This window comes from Ambystoma mexicanum, chromosome 6q (assembly GCF_040938575.1).
Source record: "Ambystoma mexicanum isolate Mex_15411 chromosome 6q, UKY_AmexF1_1, whole genome shotgun sequence".
Taxonomy (NCBI): Eukaryota; Metazoa; Chordata; class Amphibia; order Caudata; family Ambystomatidae; genus Ambystoma; species Ambystoma mexicanum.
The window spans coordinates 1576206742-1576226403 of record NC_090937.1 but is presented as its reverse complement, the minus strand read 5'-3'; positions in this window follow the sequence as shown (position 1 = coordinate 1576226403).

Genomic DNA, 19662 nt, shown 5'->3' with positions numbered 1-19662 from the left:
GCGGTAAATTCCCAAGTATCTTTTTCCACTCTCCCACCAGAATTTCCCCCATGCATTCCAACACTACCTGTCTCTCGTCTCTTCTTCTGTACCCATACAATGAGGCCAATGCTGCCGTCTCATCATTTCCTTCTATGTACATTTCTGCCTCTTGTTTTAATTCAATCTTCCTCTCTTTGCTGATCGCGCTTCGAGTTACCCGTCCAAATCCTGTTCCTTCAGCCCCGCCTCTCGCCTCCCCAGCCTCAATCTCGACTTCGGGAGGGGCGGATGGTGCTGAATCTGTCTCTAAAGCGGGAGGTGCGGATGGGACAAGTGACACAGGCGGCAACTGTAAAGGGCCTTGCTGGGTGCTGGGAAATTGTGTGTCCGCGGTCTGCGCTTGTGGGAGGGCTCGAGCTGTGGGTGGGGCTTGGGTTAATGCTTGCGTGAGGGGAAGTGCTTGGGCTACGGGAGGGGGTATGAGGGCTATTGGTTGGGCCTGCGCAGTCACTGCTGGCGTGTTTGGTTTCGAGTCTGGTTTTGGGCCTCGACCCGTGTTAGTTAAGAAATGTTTTAGACTCTCAGTCCACTCCTCCTCTTCCTTCTCTTCTGCTATCTCAAGTTTCGTTTTATGCCTACGTGCATGCTTCTCTCTACTCCTTAATCGGAGTATCGCTTCCCTCCTCCAATCTTTGACGGTCTCAAAAGCTGCAGGTTGCGCTTTCTTTCTAATCAGCACCCTCTCTAGGTTATCTATTCTCCCCATCTCAAAACTACCATTAATCGCCCACTGATGGTCGGGTTGCTTTCTAGTTTGCCTATGCCAAATCTCACAAAATATTATCGCACCCACACCATATTTTGCATACATATCATAGGCCGGCGTTCCCCCAGGCGGTGCACTTTGGCCATATTCCAAGGACTGTCTACCGCAGCAGAAAAGCCCCGCTAAAGTGGACAGTACTCCAGGCATGTTTCTTTAACCTTCCCCTTTGGTTAGCCAACTTTACCTGGACGTTTGAGTTTGCAAAATCAACACTCTACCAAAAATCAGGGTTCTCTTTGAATCGGGGAATGACTCACCTGATAAAACAAGTCGCCTGTTCTAATGCACCCTCTCCCCACATCGTGTCTGCACTTCTCTGGCTTCTGCCTCGTCTCGGGACCCTCGCCTCCTTTGCCCTCTGGCCCGGTACATCGATCAGGGATCAGATGTGTGCAGATCTGCGGAAGGAATCTCTCCTCTCTTCTACAGGGCGCCCCATACACTTCTTCATCCGGCCTTTACTCCGTTACAATGTCTACGATGGGGCAAGTGGGGGAGGGTCCCTGTTCGGGCGCCATCTTGAAAGGGGCCTCTAGGGGTCCCTCGTGCTATGGAAACAAGGCAATGACCATACAAGAAAAGATGCACCAGACACGAGGTTTCAAAATCCCAATGCTAGGGTTTATTGCAAGCAAAAGATAGTATCAATTGGTCAATTCTGATCTCACGCCCCGTGACGTGAGTTTCCTAGACCTTGAGGGACGCAAGAGAGCGAATTACGTACATCAGTTACATATATACAAAATGCATATCATAAAATCACCAAAGTCATGTTCAACACCCCTCTGTACTAAGTTCCTTTGAACTCGGGATGACGATGGACATATCCGACGAATATGACGATCATAATGCTTTCGATGTCTATTCTAGTAACAATGTGCAATTTAGAAAGTGCGCAGGCATCTTTTAGAACACAGTGGTTCTGTTCTTGGAAGCAATCTGTACATGGGGGAAGAGTCACATTCCAAGCCTTACTATCTATGAGGTACTATTCGTGTCCTGGGAGCCGACACGTTCTAAGGGGTTTTGCGAAGGGGGGGGCATAAGAGAAGCATAATTCAAGCCTTTAACTGTATTATTCTAACATATTCTACCATGTTACGAGACTGGCTGGCAGCTGTGAAGTGATTAAATGCCTTGCAGCTTCCTCCCAAGGCTACAGAGAGGGAGCGTGGGCATTCCTTTCTGGGCTACTCATGAGGAGTTCAGTAAACTCTTCAGTCCCGCAACCTTGTCCTTTCATATTCAGACAACAATGTTAACAGTTGAGCAGAGTAAGCAGAATCTGCAAGAATTGCAAGCTGCAAAGCAGTTTTTAGACAGAAAGCAATGAGCAATGGTTAACAAGCAAAATGGCGATTCTGCTACGTTAAAAATGGCTGCTTCTTGGTCAAGCATAACAGTCTATATTTCTATAATTCGGGGCATAAGACAGTTGGCCCACGGCCATCAAGTTATGCCTGTCATTCAAATGAAGTGTATTCATTTTTCCAGATTGACAGTCCCAATCTTGGGGAATGACTCTGTCGCCTCTGCTCTCTTTCTACTGTTAATCATTAAAAATACGCACCCCTTTAGGTATGTTTTTATTCTCTGGTTGTGCTCCTGTCAACAACGGATGTGGTGGTTCTAGTGAATGAACACCTGACAATTTGACTCTTACACACAGAAAGGGCGAGAGAGAAGCCAAATTGCAGCGTGGGAGCCAGAGGAAGAAAGAGGACACAGAGGCAGAGAGATGAAAAGAGTAATAGGGAAAGGGAGAGACAGACATACTGAGAGAGATAGTGCGAGAGAAAACACTAGAACTGCATGTGATACACTGGTGTAGCTACATATTGTAATCATTATTGTTATGTTATTTATTGAGCACGGACCTAGCTTCAGGAATCAACGGATGCTTCACAAATATAGGGGATGAACATGGTGAGGGAAGCAGAGAAACAAGGGGGCGAATAGCTAACAGGAGAGGGCACAAGCAACCAGGGGAGGAAACTGTGGGGAGCAGATCACCCAGTCTCAGGTAGGAAGGTGAGTGGACCTAGGTGTTAGGTAGGAGGGAGTATAGTATAGTTGGTAAAGTGATTAAACACAATAGTTGAAGGATACTTCAGCACAAAGGGAGCAATGGGCCATAAAATGTGACTAAGAGCCTTCGGAGAAGGATCAGGGGGACTGAACCACAATGTACCTTGTGCTTTTAGAGGTTCCTGGTGCTCAACAGTGTAGCGCCGGTTTTCTGAGACAGAGTTCGAGACGGGAGACAGCTGCGGGTATCAGGCAGCAGGCAGTTTGGTGAATGAGGCTGGATGGACAGCTGCATGCTGACCTACACGGTGACATGTGGTCATGAATCGTTGTCCTAGTGCTGGTTGGCAGGTCTGAAGCACTGGTCAATGCGTCTTGAATGGCGTGAGCGACTGTGGTGTGACAACAGTCAGTGGTGCAGTCGGTTGCAGCTCGAGGGACTCGACTGTCTCGAAAATGTCCTTAACGGCAGACGCTGATTGATGCTTGTCGATGGACTCCTCCTAGTTTCTTCACTGGGCTTATGGCATCCTTTAAGGTGGAAGGCCCGAAGCTGAGGAGAGTGTTGCAGGCAATGGCCTTGTCCTTGGTTTGGTTCAGAGACTCTCTGGCACTTACCACCTTTTAAGCTTGCTTGTAGAGACTAACAGGGCATGCTGTGTGCTGTCTGGGTACTGGTTCTGGAACAGCTGGAGGGTCCTCTGGATTCAGTATCAATCTCTGTTACCTGGAAGATGTTTATGGGAGGGATCATACTTCCGCCTTTGGAAATCCTGGCCTTCTTTCACTGGCGAAAGCTGTAAGGCAGACTGTACCTTCAGCCATGGTCCAAATGTGTTCTTGTTACTCCTTGTAAAGTCTTCAGATGATCTGCCCAAAAGTGGGGCTCAGCTCTCTTTTAAAGCCAAATGGGCCACAGTGATTGGTATAGGCCAAGACTATCTTAATTAACCAATCCTGGGTCCCCACCAACAATCTCCTGTACACATGAAGTCATACCCAGAGTGCTTTGCAACAGAAAAGATAAAGGGGTGAGAATATGTAATACTAAATCCCACCCATCTTCCTGTCTGTTGTGGATCAAAGGGTCTCGCTGGTTAATTGAGCTCCCTGTAGTTCCTGATTAAAGCGGCAGGTCTCTCTTGAAGCTGTGACGAGAACAGACTTTCTGTCTCCATCAAATCACATACTTCTACCATCTGAATGTGGTCCCCCTGTGGGGGTTGCCTACTGTAAATACATGTACCAGACATGACAGCTCACTGTCATTGATACTTTAGGGCTTCAGGTTGATACAGTGCATATGAAAGGGGTGTTGGGGTTTCCTGTCTCCTTTGTTTTAGCCTCTGCGGGTCAGGCCCCATATGGGCCTGTTTGAAGTATACTCTATTAGTATGTTAATAATTTTAATTGCCGCCACCATCTGCACAGGGTAAACAAACAAACAGGATGGATCCTTGGAGCCTTTGATAGTTAATTAGGATGGTCATGGCAGGGGGAAGGTTTTGGTCCTCCCCCTTCTGAGATGCATCGTGTACTCCACCTGTCAGATCCCAGCTAAATATGACAGGGAGGACTGCACCTGTAGGCTATGTCCACCCAGAGTCCACAGGTCTATGTGAATGTCTTGAAGTGAGCATAGGAACATGTGTGAGGATTAGCCCCACACATTTTCCAGAGGTTTATATACCATCATTCAATTTCATATAACATTTCAAAAAGCCCAGGTGAGCACACCCTCACTGCGCGGATGGTCAAATCCCTCACAGCACCATCCTTCACAGCTTCAGTGGTTCAGGTAAGGTTAGCCACTTCTCATCTGACTCTCTCATCTGACTTTCTCCCAGCACAATAATAATATCAAGGCAGTCTGAGGGCTTTTTAAAATGTGTCTTTACTTTTGCCATGAACCCGCTTCCCTCACATGCTCACTAGAGGCAATGCTGAGCTTTGAGCACAGCTTCAGGCCATAAGAAACACAGCGATTGATGTTGCTTTACCCATGTCATGCAACCCCACCCTGCAAAAACACTCTATGACAACTTCCCTGCAGGAGCATGCACTATGTCAGTGGGTGACGCACGTCTCCACCTCAGCACTGGTGGAGAAGTTTCAACCCACATAGATGAAGAAGACTCACCCTACACCACACATAAATATTGAAATGCATAAAACACATTTTCAGCTCTCATATTTGCTCAGGCCACCCAGCCACACCGAAAGATAGAATTAAATAAAGGTAGAACACCGGAGAAGCGGTGCAAACCCTGCTCACAAGTGTTTCCGTTTTTCAAACCCGAGTGTTGCATATGCTAAACTACCAAAGCTCACATTATATGACCTGTGTACACGCATATAGAAGCGTAAACACAGCATGCTATTGCGCTATTAGCTGGGGATGGCATTCAGGGCCCCAAAAGCGGTACAGAAGTAAATGCGACAGGTAGGGCATTGCCTCGCGCATGGGCAGCGTGGTTTGCGTCTAGCGCCAGCCAATGGAGGGCATGGAAAGGTACAGTAAATACATAGGGAAGGAATAAAGGCATCAGGTAATAAAATCGCAGCAAACATTTCGCTGGAAAAACAAATCGCAGCAAAAATGTCGTGGTTTGACCCAGTAACGGTGTGCCCCATTTTACCATTTAAAGGGAGCAGGGGTTGCAGGGGTCACCCCCACTCCACTTAAATGTTATAATTGGTCCGGGGCAACCTTTACAGGATTTTGGCGGCAAAACCACAGCATTTGTGCCGCGATATTTTGTATTCACGGCCATTTTTGCTGCGATTTTAAGACATGTAACCAAAATAAATACATCCGTTGGAGGCGGCACTCTGGGCGGTAGGGTAACATATTGCGACAAAGATCACATTGCATTATGGATGATTGCAAATGCCAATGTCAAGTACTGTATTTTTTCTTTTAAAAGTCCACTGTCAAATGTTGACGTATTCAGGGCTGTGTTGCTGGCTTTTTCCAGTGGTCCTCTGAGTAATTGTCCCAGGCGTTACTGAAATGGGTACATTTATGTGGTAAGGGTTTATGCTTGGCAAAAGGTCACTCAATGCATATCACGTCACAGTAACAGAGCCCCAATTTTTGGTATGTCTTTTTAAGTGGTGGAACTAGGTGAAACATTTTCAAAAAGTGAGCATCGGTGACGAGATGGATACCCAGCACTGGTGGCTCCTTGCTTTCATAGGTGTGTGTCCTAACCTCATGCTCTGGCTACAATGTGCACCTGGGCACCGTGTTCATTGTGGACAGGGCATGAAAGGTCAACCATGGTGACCCCTGTTGAATGACAAAGGGAAGCCTCGTGCCTAAATAAAATACTCAGCTCTTTGAGTTGCACCCGTTTTGGGTAAGAAAATGTTATATATTCAAATGTCTCTCACAAGTACAGCACTCTTTCAAATAATCCCTAATTTTAAATCTACAATCACTTTTTCCAGAAATTAAGGTTATTGTTGTTAAAAAAAAACATGATGTAGAATAAGCCTTGTTTTCAACTTAAGGAAGGAGGAATTGGTTAGACAAAGAAATGGTCAAAGCCAGGGAGAATCATGACCCAGGTGAAGGGTAGCAGAACAAATTCTGGAGATTTGCTAAGGCAAAGGTGGATAGCAGGACGGACAACCAATGTCTACCTCTATCTCCTGCTCCACATTACAACTTTGAGTGCCTTTCCATCAGGATTAAGATGGATTCATATGGACGATGGGAGGTCATTACGAGTTTGGAGGTAGCCATGGTGCTATTAGTCGTGTCCGGGTTCGGGTTCTCTGAATGGGGACTTACCGGGTCATTCCAACCTTGGAGGACCCGGTAAGTCTCCATTAAAAAAAAAACATTCCCCATTTCCATTCAAGCCCCCATAGGGCTCAATGGGAATGGGGAGGTAGCTAATAACAGGCCCGTTAATAACGGGCCCATTATTAGCTCCCTGGTCACCTTGCGGGACCCGCTAAGGACGTCTGGCCTGGCCAAACATTCTGAGTGGGTCCCGCGAGGGATCCTCGTAATGCGGCGGTAAGGGGTTAACGGCACCGGCATCCTTACCGGTGCCGTTAACCGCTTACCGCCACACTCGTAATGACCCCCTATGTCTTAGGAGCTAGCTCTCCAATCGGTCACACCTGTTTCTGACATGGGGTCTACTTACAACCAGGGGAACAAGATGATATAAACTCACAAAGGAAGTAGGCAACTCCACCCTTGTTATGCTTTAGTCCAACAGCCAGGTAGACTATGAAATTGTGCTCTAGGCCACACATATCACAATCATTATTCTCAGAACAATCATATTGTTTTACATCAGTTAACAATCATTTATTTCCGCTTGTGTGAGGAATTCGACCATACAGATGGTGGGTTGTGCTCGCCTGGGCTTTTATGACATTTTTAATTAAATCATATGATAGTATATCAACCTCAGGAAAATGTGTGGGGCTAACCCATGCACATTTTCCTATGCTCCCACCACAACAAAACCATAGACCCGGGTACTCTGGTGTGGACACAGTGTACAGGTGCAGTCTGCCCCTTTCATATTTAGTTGGAATGTGAAAGCAAGAAGTGTACGATTGAAGGTGGGGGGACCAACCTTCCCCCTGCCATGGTCAGCCTAATTAACTGACAAAGGCTCCATGGAACCTCCCTGCTCTTTGTCAGGCCCTGACGCTGGTGGCAACAATTAACATACAAATAGAGGATACTTCAGCCAGGCCCACTAGCGGGACTCCATTCATAAGGAGACAGAGAGTCTCGGTCTCACTGCAGCTTCAAGGGAGTATTTGCCACTTTAACAGGGACCACACAAAGAGGACCATTAACCGGAGACACCCTTTGAACACAAGAGACAGGAAGATGTGTGGGACTTAGTAGCACAAGGGAGTGGGCCCAGAGCTCTTTCTGTTGAGAGAAGGGTTCAGCCATTTAGTTCTGGGGCACACCTTGTTTCTGTTTTCACCCCTTTACTTATCCTGTTGCAAATCACTCTGGTTATGACCTCAGGAGATTGTTGGCAGGGACCCTAGGATTGGTTCATTAAGATAGGCTTAGCCTACACCAATCACTGCTATCCACTTGTTTTTAAAAGGGGGCCAAGCCCCTCCTTTGGCAGATGACCTAAAGCCTTCCCAAGAAGTAACAAAGAAGAACTCAACCTTGGACCCTGACTCAGGGTACACTCTGCCTTACATCTTCTGCCAGTGAAGGAAGGCCAGGATATCCAAAGAGGGAAGCAGGATTCCTCCCCTAAACTTTTCCAGGGAATATAGGGAGATAAAGACTTCATATAACCCTCCAGCAGCTCCAGAACCGGTACCCAGCCAGCACACAATGTGCCCTGCTAGGCTCTGCAGCAAACTTACTTGATAGGGAGTGGCAGAAGGTCTGTGAACCTACAACCAAGGACAAGGCAACTGCCTGAAACACACTCCTGAGCTTTGGCCCATCCACCTTAAAGGATGATAGGAGCCCATTGAAGAAGCTGGGAGAAGCGCCTCGACTAGCATCTGCCGGCATCCGCCTTAAAGGACATTTTTTCGAGCCAGTCGAGTTCCTCAATCTGCAAACAACTGCAACATTGACCGTTGTCAAGCCACAGTCACTTAACAACATCCGAGACATCAGGGCCCGTGCTTCAGAACTCCAGATCAGCACTGAGACAATAATTCCTGACCTTGAGCCGCCGTGTAGGCTAGCCTGCAGCTGTTCGACTTGCCGTCGGAGCTCTGCCACAGAAGCCTGCAAAGCACCCAAAGCCAACTTGACCCTTTCGAGCACCAAGAACATTTACAGCCAAATGTATATTGTGGTTCTGGCCCCCCAAGGTGCCCCTAGAACCATTGTAAGACCCTTGTTCCCCTTTGTGGACCCCCCTTGTTAATTTGCATGTTTAAGTAACTTTGGTTAGCGCCCTAAATTACTAGCGGAATCCAGACATGGACCCCTTGCTCACTATTTTTAGAGAGGCACAGGTCCACCCTACTGATGAGGTCCAACCAGACCAAAACTCGTGGCTGGGGTTGCTGTTGGTACTCTTGTTCAGAGAAGAATTGCCTAGTATTTCGGTGCTAGACTGCCCCAGGGCAGGACAAAGACTGATATGTTTGGGCTATTGCTTCTCTGTGAAAGATAGTGAGCTAAAGAATCTGGGTAAGGCTCTTGTAACCAAGACTAATGTCTGGCAGAGGGACTCCCAGGACCCCCCCTTGTTATTTTGCATTTTTCCCCTTTGTGGTTAAGCCAAGAAACCTTGACAAACTGTTGTTGGCATTAACCATACCGACTGCCCTCCTGTCAGTATCCCGAGTGCATCGGATTTCCTTCTTTGAAACTGTCTGTCTTCTTCATTCCTTTACAGGGTTCTATGTATTTTGTAGTATTGTTAGACTGTCTATTGTGATTAATAAGGTAGATATTTTTCATACAACCTTGACTGGACACTACTTTAATCACTGGGTAATAATTGTATTTTCGCTGTGTTGCAACTAACCAATGATCCACGACCTTTAGGAGATAAGTCTGCCGTTCTGTCCACGTTACCAAAACTGGACAAGGAGGTTTATAATTTGCTTTTTATTCTATCCGTTTGGATCCCTTCTGGTGTATTAGAGGTGTGGGGCTGATAGTTCGTTTAGAAACTGATATTCACCCCTGGACCACTGGTAACCCGGAAGTTGATTCGTAACAGCTTGTATACAAAAACATGTATATTCCTCCATCTTCACATGGCTATTTAGTACATATCCACCACAAAATGTTCATCAACATGATTTTAAATAAGTACATAAGCGTTGGTACTGTGCACATTTATAAATAAAATGTTTTCCATCTATTTGAAATTATGAGAGGAAAACCTGTTGCCACCACCACCAACTGTCCTTAATGTATCAGGCAGTCCTTAATATAGAAAAGAGGCTTGTTTTCCTGTGTGGCATGTCAAACCAGAGCGCTACTCCTGTCCCTGTGTCATTGCTTTTAACCTCATTGGATTTCAGTTGTCCAATCTCGAGGAGGTATTACCGCAAAGAATGTAGACACATCGTGTTTCGGCCAGGCTTACGCTAATCCCATGCATCCTCCTTCAATAATGAAGATGACAGCCTTCATCAGGACAGTCAGTTTATTTCCATGCTGAGTCGAATTCCTTTTCAACCCCTGTGCTTTCAATGTTCACTCTCTCTACAAACGAACACCTTAAAGGAAACATTTGTAAAGTCTTATTTGTTCACAATTGGTTCAAGGAGTTCCTGGCCAAGAACTAGATTTTTAGTACTTACTACGAATTTTCCATGTGTTTTTAAAGTTCTGCTCTTATGTCCTGTGAACATGAATACTTGCTCACTCTGTATCTAATTGTAGTAACTGTGTGACTATCTTTCCTGGGAATAATTTGACTGGTAATTATTTCTAACATGTGTCTTGATTTTTGGTTTACTATTTCTGATTGTGAAGAGTGCATTTGTATCATACACATGTTATGCCCTAAGGGCCAGAATGCATGTGGATTGTTGGCCTTGAGAAAAACGTTGCATGTGTTGTAAAAGGTGTGTACTTACAGACATAAATAGGACCTACAAAGTATAGTAAGAGCGGGTTGTTGGTGAGCACTAGGGTGGAAGAAATCTTACTCACCTGGCGCTGGTAGTGGCGAAGAAGGACCGGGCAATGAAATGGGGGTTGAGGGGTCACTGTGGTGTCTTCATTGACAAAGCGGAAAGAAGGCATGGAGCAATGTAGTGCCCTCGAAGGAATCAGATACGGGCATAGGGGCCGGTAGCATAGGGAATTTCAGAAGATTTGGGGTAAATGGGAGGCAGACGGGTACTGGGAGAACCTGACATGGCACATGGGGAAAAGATAAGGAAGGGAGGGGCAATCCAGACCTTGCGATGGTATCTGGGGGTGAGAACGAGAGGATGGGTACTGGGTGGAGGAGATGGGGAAGGGTATGCGGTGGGAATCTGCCTTGTTATGGTTGGGGCACTGTTATCCAACTGCGCTATTTCATTTGTTAACCTGTTTCAGTCTGTGGAATGTTTTTCTTGTTTATACAAAACAAATAAAATTGATGATAAAAAAGTGGGTTATTTTTTGGACATTGTAATGTTGTTATGCAGGCACTAGTGATTGTAGCACCATATAAAATGTATGGTTCCCTTTTTCTCCTCCATGTCACTATTTCATGTATGCCTGTCTGCGATATTTTACCCACATTCAAATATAGCGGTGAGGAGAATTCTTCAAAGACTTTACTGTTTTATACAATAGGGTGTAGTTTGATACTGTGTACTATGTGCACAAGTACTTGAACTAATGGAGATCGTTATGTGTAACAAAACAAACGTATATATTTTTCAGTGTATCGGTGTGTTGTATGTTTCTTTACATAAGTGTGTGGACTAATTGCACCTACTACCCCTTCCTAAAAGTAAAGCATTGCTTCTCTGCCATGCTACTTACCTTTATGGTTTGATTTCCCTTTTTGGCTGAGCGAATGAACCCCCCACATAGGGTTGATGGCTGTAGAGCTGTTAACAGTGGGTTGTACAAAAACATTCTTGACACATTTGGAAAGAAGTCGCAGCACATCAACAGTAGCCCTCCCCTATCCTGTACTCAGTCTACCAACAACAGCAATTACCAAGGACTGTAACTTTCTTCCGCAGTACAAACATGGCGGAGGCTCATCACTATATCAGTGGTACCCTGCAATGTGGTTGCTCAACGTGGAAGTATGTGATTGTGGACAAACGCATCATAGGTCACACGTCTGCTCAATTCCAACCAGACAACAATGTGCTCTTTGGAATAATTGCTGCAATTATGTGTGACAGGTGCAGGGTATAGCAGATCACACCTGCAAATATGCCCCAATTCCAGCTGGGCAGATGGGCATTGCTCGCAGTTGGGCAGAACATTGACTGGTGTGATTGCAGAAAGGATCACTACAGCATGAAAATGTGTATAACCAAAGCACACACTACATTGCTGTAACTGTGTGTTTAGTCAATTTCATTCTTCTTGAATGTTAAATGTTAAATGTTAAAGGTATTTGTACCGCGCACCGTCACCAATGGAATTGGTCCCCAGGCGCTCAGGCGGATCTGTGAACGATAAAGGTGGGATGGGTTAGTAAGGTGAAGAGGGAGTAGGATAGTGAGAGGAGTGGTGTTCTGTTGGCAGCTTCAACTCAGTATACACCGGGTGCTGAGCTTTGGCGCGGGTATCGGATCGGAGTCAGTCCGCGTGTGCTGTTGTTCCGGCTTATGTGTTGTTGCAGTGTTGTGAAGTGCGTGCGGCTTGTTGTGCGCGAGATGGTTGTGTGAGTTTTTTGAGTGAGATAAGTATGCAGAGTTTGAGCTTATATTGGTTAGTGGGTTACCTGACCTTTACCATGCTAACATTTACAGTTCTGTCCGAGTGCGGCATTTGTTGGCCCTCACATTCCCATCTAGATGCGGGGCAGGCCAACACCGAGGACTCCATCCAGGTCATGCCAACATTCACGCTCCCACCCAGATGCGGCGCAGGCTAGTGTCTAGAGACCCGTCCAGGTGTGGGCATGCTAACATTCACGACTCCATCCGAGTGCCACGCATGCCGGTGTTCACAACTCTAGGTGTGGCACATGTTAGAATTCACGTTTTTCTAGGTGCGGGCATATTATCCTTCAGTCGATCCTATGCAGATGTGACGCAGGCCAACGTCTGTCTAGATGCGTCTGCCGGTCTGGATATGTTCGTCCGGTCCGTACCAGTGGGAGAGTCAATTGGGCTTTCATGTGGGTCTAGGTATGTGGTCAGTCTCTGCAGCCTTCCTTTGTGGCTATTTTCCATGATGTCTTACGCTCTGTCGAGTGGTTGGTTCTTTGGTTTGAGTGTTTGTCCAATTTGAGAGTGGTCGAGGTTGGAGTTATTTTCATCATTGTTTTAATGTCTGGGCATTCTAGTGCGTCTCCGTTGCGGTTACGCTTTGAAGAGCCATGATTTGAGGAGTTTCCTGAATGCTAGGTGGTTTGTTGTATTCCGTATATTCTTAGGTAGGTCATTCCAGGTTTTGGGTGCCTGGTGAGAGAAAGACGATCCTCCGAGTTTTTTTCTGTTGTAGGGTTTTGGTTCCAGGCATATGTCGGTGCTTGATCTTAGTGTTCTTGTCGGTTGGTGTAGGTGTAGTTTGTTGCTTAGGAATTCTGCGCCTTGTTTGTGTATTGCTCTGTGCGTGATGCACATGGCCTTGAACTTTATTCGCTGTTTCAGTGGTAGCCAGTGTAGTATTTTTAGCGTGGGTGTAATGTGTTCTCTTCTGGGTAGCTTGAGGAGGAGTCTGGCTGCTGCATTTTGTATGCGTTGCAGTTTTTTTAGAAGTCCTTTGGGAATGCCCAGGTATAGGCTATTGGCATAGTCCACTCTGGACATGATCATAGCGATGATGGAAAGTGTTTTGTTGGCGAATGACAGGAACGGTAGGATGCTTTTTGCTGCTCGCAGGAGGAAGAAACATGTCTTCTACATACAGGACAACTTGAACCCTAGACTAATCGAGGAGTGCAGCATGGTCATCAATGCTCATCAACAGGTCACTGGCATGCGCTTTTTTAACAGGAGAGAACAGGTTGGTTAACTTCTGGGCGAAGGTGGAATTGGACTTCATGTCTGATGTATGCATCAGTGTCCTAGTTTCCATAATTATTGGTCAGAGGAGACATGTTCTTTGCTTCACTTAGCTAAAGAAGGGCCCCAGTGCCATATTCAAGTCTTGGTTACTAGTGACTTGTAAAATACAGAATACATACATCTCCACCAAGCGTGTCTGTGCCTTACTTCAAGGTTTGAGTGGTGGCGTGATGTTAAGGAGACATACTACTGTGGTGCACCCCGATTCCAGGTCCAGAGCCTTCTATGGTGCACCTGAATACCTGTTGCTGTGCCTAAGCAAACACATGATCCTGCTTAACTCTGCAACTAAAGAAAATCCTTCAGCTTTTCAAGGGCATCTCCTGCACAACTTCTAGTGGCCACCGGCAAACCTATTCTGCTGCTAGTAGGCGTGTACCTTGTGATTTAGCCAGCAGACCACCTTCTGCGCTGTGCCTTACATTTGAGTGCAAACCTTCTCCTGCACACAGAAAAAAACCTTCTCATGTACCCCACTAAATACCTTCTCTTTCACTCTGCCTGCTGGCATAACTGGCAACATACCTACTGAGGCACTCTGGTAAGTACCTTCTGATGCTCCCAAACCAAAACATCCTGTTGTGCCCTGCTTCTGGGAGGCCGTACACATCACCTGGTGTGTAGTTGCTTCAATGCCACATCAGTGTATTTGCATTAGTCATTTCCAAGTCAGTCATATTACTTCACATTTCTATTTTTTAGATTGTTTTCCATGTCCATCCATTATTTCTAAAGTGTATTTTTCTTTTTATGATACTTAAATATGGTGGCAACTTCTTTGCAATACACACCACACCGAACTTCATGTTGTTTCCGGTAATATCCAATATAGACGTGTTCTGAATAGTATCTCCACAGTTGAAATCAGCACCACAGCGCACAGGCTCACCATCCGTGAATATTTCTAAGAACGCACCAACTACCTCCTTCTATCTAATTAGGACAACCCTAATTCCTTCCATCTAAATAGCGGTTTCGCCCGTCAACTACTTGCATCTAAATAGCAGTTCCACCCCTCAATTACTTGCATCTAAATAGCAGTTCCACCCCTCAACCACTTCCATCTAAATAGCAGTTGCACTTCCAACCCCCTCCATCTAAATAGCGATTCCCCCCGCCACTACTTGCATCTAAATAGCAGTTCCACTCCTCAACTACGTGCATCTAAATAGAAACTCCATCCCTCAACTACTTGCATCTAAATAGCAGTTCCACCTCTCAAATACTTCTATCTAAATAGCAGTTCCACTCCTCGACTTCTTCCATCTAAATAGCAGTTCCACTCCTCAACTACGTGCATCTAAATAGCAACTCCACCCATCAACTACTTGCATCTAAATAGCAGTTCCACTTCTCAACTTCTTCCATCTAAATAGCAGTTGCACTTCTAACTCGCTCCATCTAAATAGCGATTCCTCCCTGCCACTACTTGCATCTAAATAGCAGTTCCACCCCTCAACTTCATCCATCTAAATAGCAACTCCACCCCTCAACTACTTGCATCTAAATAGCAGTTCGACCCCTCAACTACGTCCATCTAAATAGCAACCCCGCCCCTCAACTCAACTCAATTCCACCTGGCCCCTACTTCCACCTAAATAGCAATTGCATCCCCAAATCCTCCATCTAAATAGCGATTCCACCCGGCCCCTACTTCCACCTAAATAAAAATTGCACCCCGACCCTCTCCATCTAAATAGCGATTCCACCCGGCCCCTAATTCCACCTAAATAACAATTGCATCCCAAACTCCTTCCATCTATTTAGCAATTCCACCCGGCCCCTACTTCCCCCTAAATAGCAATTGCATCCCCAAATCCTTCCATTTAAATAGCGATTCCACCTGGCCCCTACTTCCACCTAAATAGCAATTGCATCCCCAAATCCTTCCATCTAAATAGAAATTGCAACCCCCAACTCCTGCAACTGAAAGCCGCTTTCACATGTTATGTTATTGTGATTTATACCACGCAGCACTGCCATTTTCATGGTCTACAGGCACCTAGGCGGATCTGAAAATGAAGGGGATTGGGATGAGTTAGTGGAATTGAGAGGGAAAATGCAGAAGAGACCTTTAGTATGCTGTTAGTGGCTTCAGTTTGGAAAACCTGGTCACTGTGCGCTAGCATGTTGTTAGTTGATCGGCATCTGTTTTATGTGGGTCTTGGGCGTTGCAGAGAGTTTTGGGTGCTTTTGTGTTTGTGTGGAAGGTGTACATCTTGTCTCTTTGGGTTATGTGTGTTCGGTATGCAGAGTATTAGATCTTTTTTTGTAGGATTAGTCGTGCTTGTCTGGGTCTTTTTATGTGCGCTTGGTTGATCCATTGGGCTAGTCTTATTCTAGCAAAGGGTGAGGAACCTTTTAGGGTGGGTATTCATTAAGTTGGATCTCTGCGCCCTTATTAAATTGGTGTTTGGTTATTTCCTGATGTCCGGTTGCACGGAGGGGTAACCTCGGAGTGTCTGGTTCCTCAACTCCGTTGATTAGTAAGTGATTCCAAAATGGTTACTTTGACTTATTACCCATGCGCCCATATTCCTTTGAGAAAAAAAACAAGTAGCCGTTTCTTTTCTTATAATAAGAGTGCCCTCTGTGATTACACGTGTTTCGACGGATCCACCGTCTTTCTCAAATCAGGGCTAATTGTAGTTTTCCACAATTATACTTTCTGTCATGTATGTCCAGTCATGGGTTAAATCCCAGCCTTCCTGAATCAAATCTCGTGCTAATCCGTCCTCACAGAGGGCACTCTTATTTGAAGAAAAGAAAAATGAAATCTATTTACATTGAAAAATTGAGGAAACGGCTACTTGTTTTTTTTCTCAAAGGAATATGGGCGCATGGGTAATAAGTCAAAGTAACCATTTTGGAATCACTTACTAGTCTTATTCTAGTTTGCGCTCGAGATTTCATTAGGTGATCCCGATTCGTAGATTCTTATTGTGTTGCGTTGGTGGTCTTTCTCTCCCCGGTGCTCTTTCCTTAGCTTGGTGCGTTAAAGAGACATGTTTTGACCTGTTTCCTGAATTCTAGGTGATCTTCTGTTATTCGTATTTCCTTTGGGAGCGGGTTCCAAAGTCTCACCGCTATGCAGGAGAATGTTGATCATTACAGAATTGCTCCTGTCTTTTTCGCTTAAAATATAATGTTACCAGGGGAGTTGCTAGGTCTGGAAAAGACCCGGAGCTAAGCTGATGTCGGAACTGTTGGGACTGGGGGCTAGCTAGTCTTTTGGCTGTAGCTCCTGAGATTCTATCTGGGGCTACAACCAAAAGATCAGGGTCTATAACCCCCTTAGCCCCCCCCCCCCTTGAACGCCCCTGAATGTTACCACCTAAAGAAGAAATCCTATTTCATTTGCTGCACATTTACATGCAGAGTATAATATAGCACAACATTGTGGTGGATGGCTGGCCTAATAACTGTTTTTTCGTTATCATCAATGAGGTGGGTGGAGGCCTTCAAGCTCATATGGGGTAAAATAATATGTGGTCTACTGCGATAACATCTGCTATGCATGCACATCTGTATAGACATAGGAAGATCATAACATAAGGATTTTCAGGCTGAACATTCTCATCTATTGGACACAGTAGCCTGGGGACAGGCAGGACACAAGATTGCACACTGGTTCGCATAGTTCGCTATTTCTGCTTCCTTTATTAGGGTAAACACATGGGAAAGTCCGAGAATTGTCCATTTCCCACTGACCCGCCAGTGGTTCTCACACAATGCTGCTTCCCACTAGAGTCCTGGGCAGGGGGTAGTACAGGGCCCTGGAAACACTGTACCGCAAACCCAGCAGTGCATCTCCCCCTGCTCCAGCTTCCCCTTTGAAGTAAAATGGGCCTTTATTTCCTCTTCTAATAGGGAACAAATTTGTGTCACTTGCTGGGAAAGCTGCAGTGCAACATATTTTTGAAAGTTCACTATCAGGTCATTTTACTTTGATTCAGAGTATCAGCTTGTTTTGCCCATCAAGAAGCCACATTGGTGACGTTGCGAGATGCTTATCTTGTGACATGTCATCACCACGTGATGCGAGCGGAAACTGATTTTATCAAAGGTTCATGCTGGTGTATGCCTTCCCCCCACACCCACGAATATCCCTATACATCTATCCCCGGCGGCATGACTCCATCCGGTAACACAAAAACAGTGACTACCCTTTCCCTCTAACCTTTCTCCTTGTCATGCCTTTTCTCCTTGTCATGCCTTTCTCCTTGTCTTGCCTCTCTGCTTACCTTACTTCTCTCCTTGTCTTGCCTCTCTCCTTGGCTTGCCTTTCTTCTTGTCTTGCCTCTCTCCTTGCCGTGCCTCTTTCCTTGTCTTACCTCTGCTCCTTTTTTTTCCCCACTCCTTGTCTTGCCTCCATCTCCTTGTCTTTTCTCTCTCCCTGTCTTGCCTCCCTCTCGCTGTCTTGCCTCTCTCCTTGTCTTTGCTCGCTCCTTGTCTTGCCTCTTGCCTCTCCCCTTGCTTTGCCTCTCTCCTTGTCTTGCCATTCCCTTGTCTTGCCCCCTCTCCTTGCCCCCCTCGCCTTGCACTGCCTCTCTCCTTGACTTAAAATCCTCCTTGTCTTTCCACGCTCTTTGCCTTGCCTCCTTCTCATTTTGCCTCTTTCTCATTGCCTTTGCTCCGTCTGCATCTTGGCTCTCTTCTTGTCTTGCCTATCTCCTTGTCTTGCCTCACTCATTGTTTTGCCTCTCGCCTTGTCTTGGCTACAGTTCCTTGTCTTGCCTCTCTCCTTTTATTGCATCTCCCCTTGTCTTCCCTCACCCCTAGTCTTGACTCTCTTCTTGTCTTGCCTCTCTGCTTGGCTTGCCTCTCTCCTGGTCTTGTCTCTCTCCTTGTATTGCCTCTCCCCCTTTCGTGCTTCTCTACGTGTCTTGCCTCTCTCCTGGTCTTGCATCTCTCCTTGGCATACCTCTCTCCTTGTCTTACCTCACTCCCCTTGCCTTTTCTCTCCCCTTGGCTTGCCTCTCTCCCTGCCTTACCTCTCTCCTTGTCTTGCATCTCTCCTTGTCTTGCCACTCTCCTTGTCTTGCATCTCTCCTTGTCATACCTCTCTCCTTGTCTTACCTCCCTCTCCTTGTCTTGCCTCTACCCTTGTCTTGCCTCTCCCCTTGTCTTACCTCTCTCTCCTTGGCTTGCCTCTCCCCTTGTCTCGCATCTCTCCTTGTCTTGCCTCTCTTCTTTTCTTTCCTCTCTCCTTGTCATAACTCTCTCCTTGTCTTACTTCCCTCTCCTTGGCTTGCCTCTCCCCTTGTCTTGCCTCTCTCATTGTCTTTCCTCTCCCATTGTCTTGCCTCTCTCCTTGTCTTACCTTCCTATCATAGTCCTGCCTCTCCCCTTGTCTCACCTCCAGTCCTTGTCATGCCTCTCCCCTTGTCTTGCCTCTCACCTTGTCTTGCCTCTCTCGCCTTCTCTTGCCTCCCTCTCCTTGTCTTGCCTTTCTCATTGTCTTGCTTCGCTCTCCTTATCTTGCTTTTTGCATTGTCTTACCTCCCCCATTGTCTTGCCTATCCGATTGTCTTGCGTCTCCAATCGTCTTGCCTCTCTCCTTGCATTGTCTCTATCATTATCTAGCCTCTCTCCTTGTCTTACCTCGCTCTCTTTGTCTTGCCTCTCCCCTTGTTTTGCCTCTCGCCTTGCCTTGCCTCTCTCCTTGTCTTGCCTCCCTCTCCCAGTCTAGCTGTTCTCATTGTTCCCCCCGCCAGTGTCTTGCCTCTATCCTTGTCTTGCCTCTCTCCTTGTCTTGCCTCCCTCTCCTTGTCTAGCCTTTCTCATTGTCTTGCTTCGCTCTCCTTGTCTTGCCTTTTGCATTGTCTTACCTCCCCCATTGTCTTGCCTATCCGATTGTCCTGCGTCTCCAATCGTCTTGCCTCTCTCCTTGTATTGTCTCTATCATTGTCTAGCCTCTCTCCTTGTCTTACCTCCCTCTCTTTGTCTTGCCTCTCCCCTTGTTTTGCCTCTCGCCTTGCCTTGCCTCTCTCCTTGACTTGCCTCCCTCTCCCAGTCTAGCTGTTCTCATTGTTCCCCCCACCAGTGTCTTGCCTCTATCCTTGTCTTGCCTCTCTCCTTGTCTTAACTCCCTCTCCTTGTGTTGCCTCTCCCGTTTTCTTGGCTCTCCACTTATCTTACCT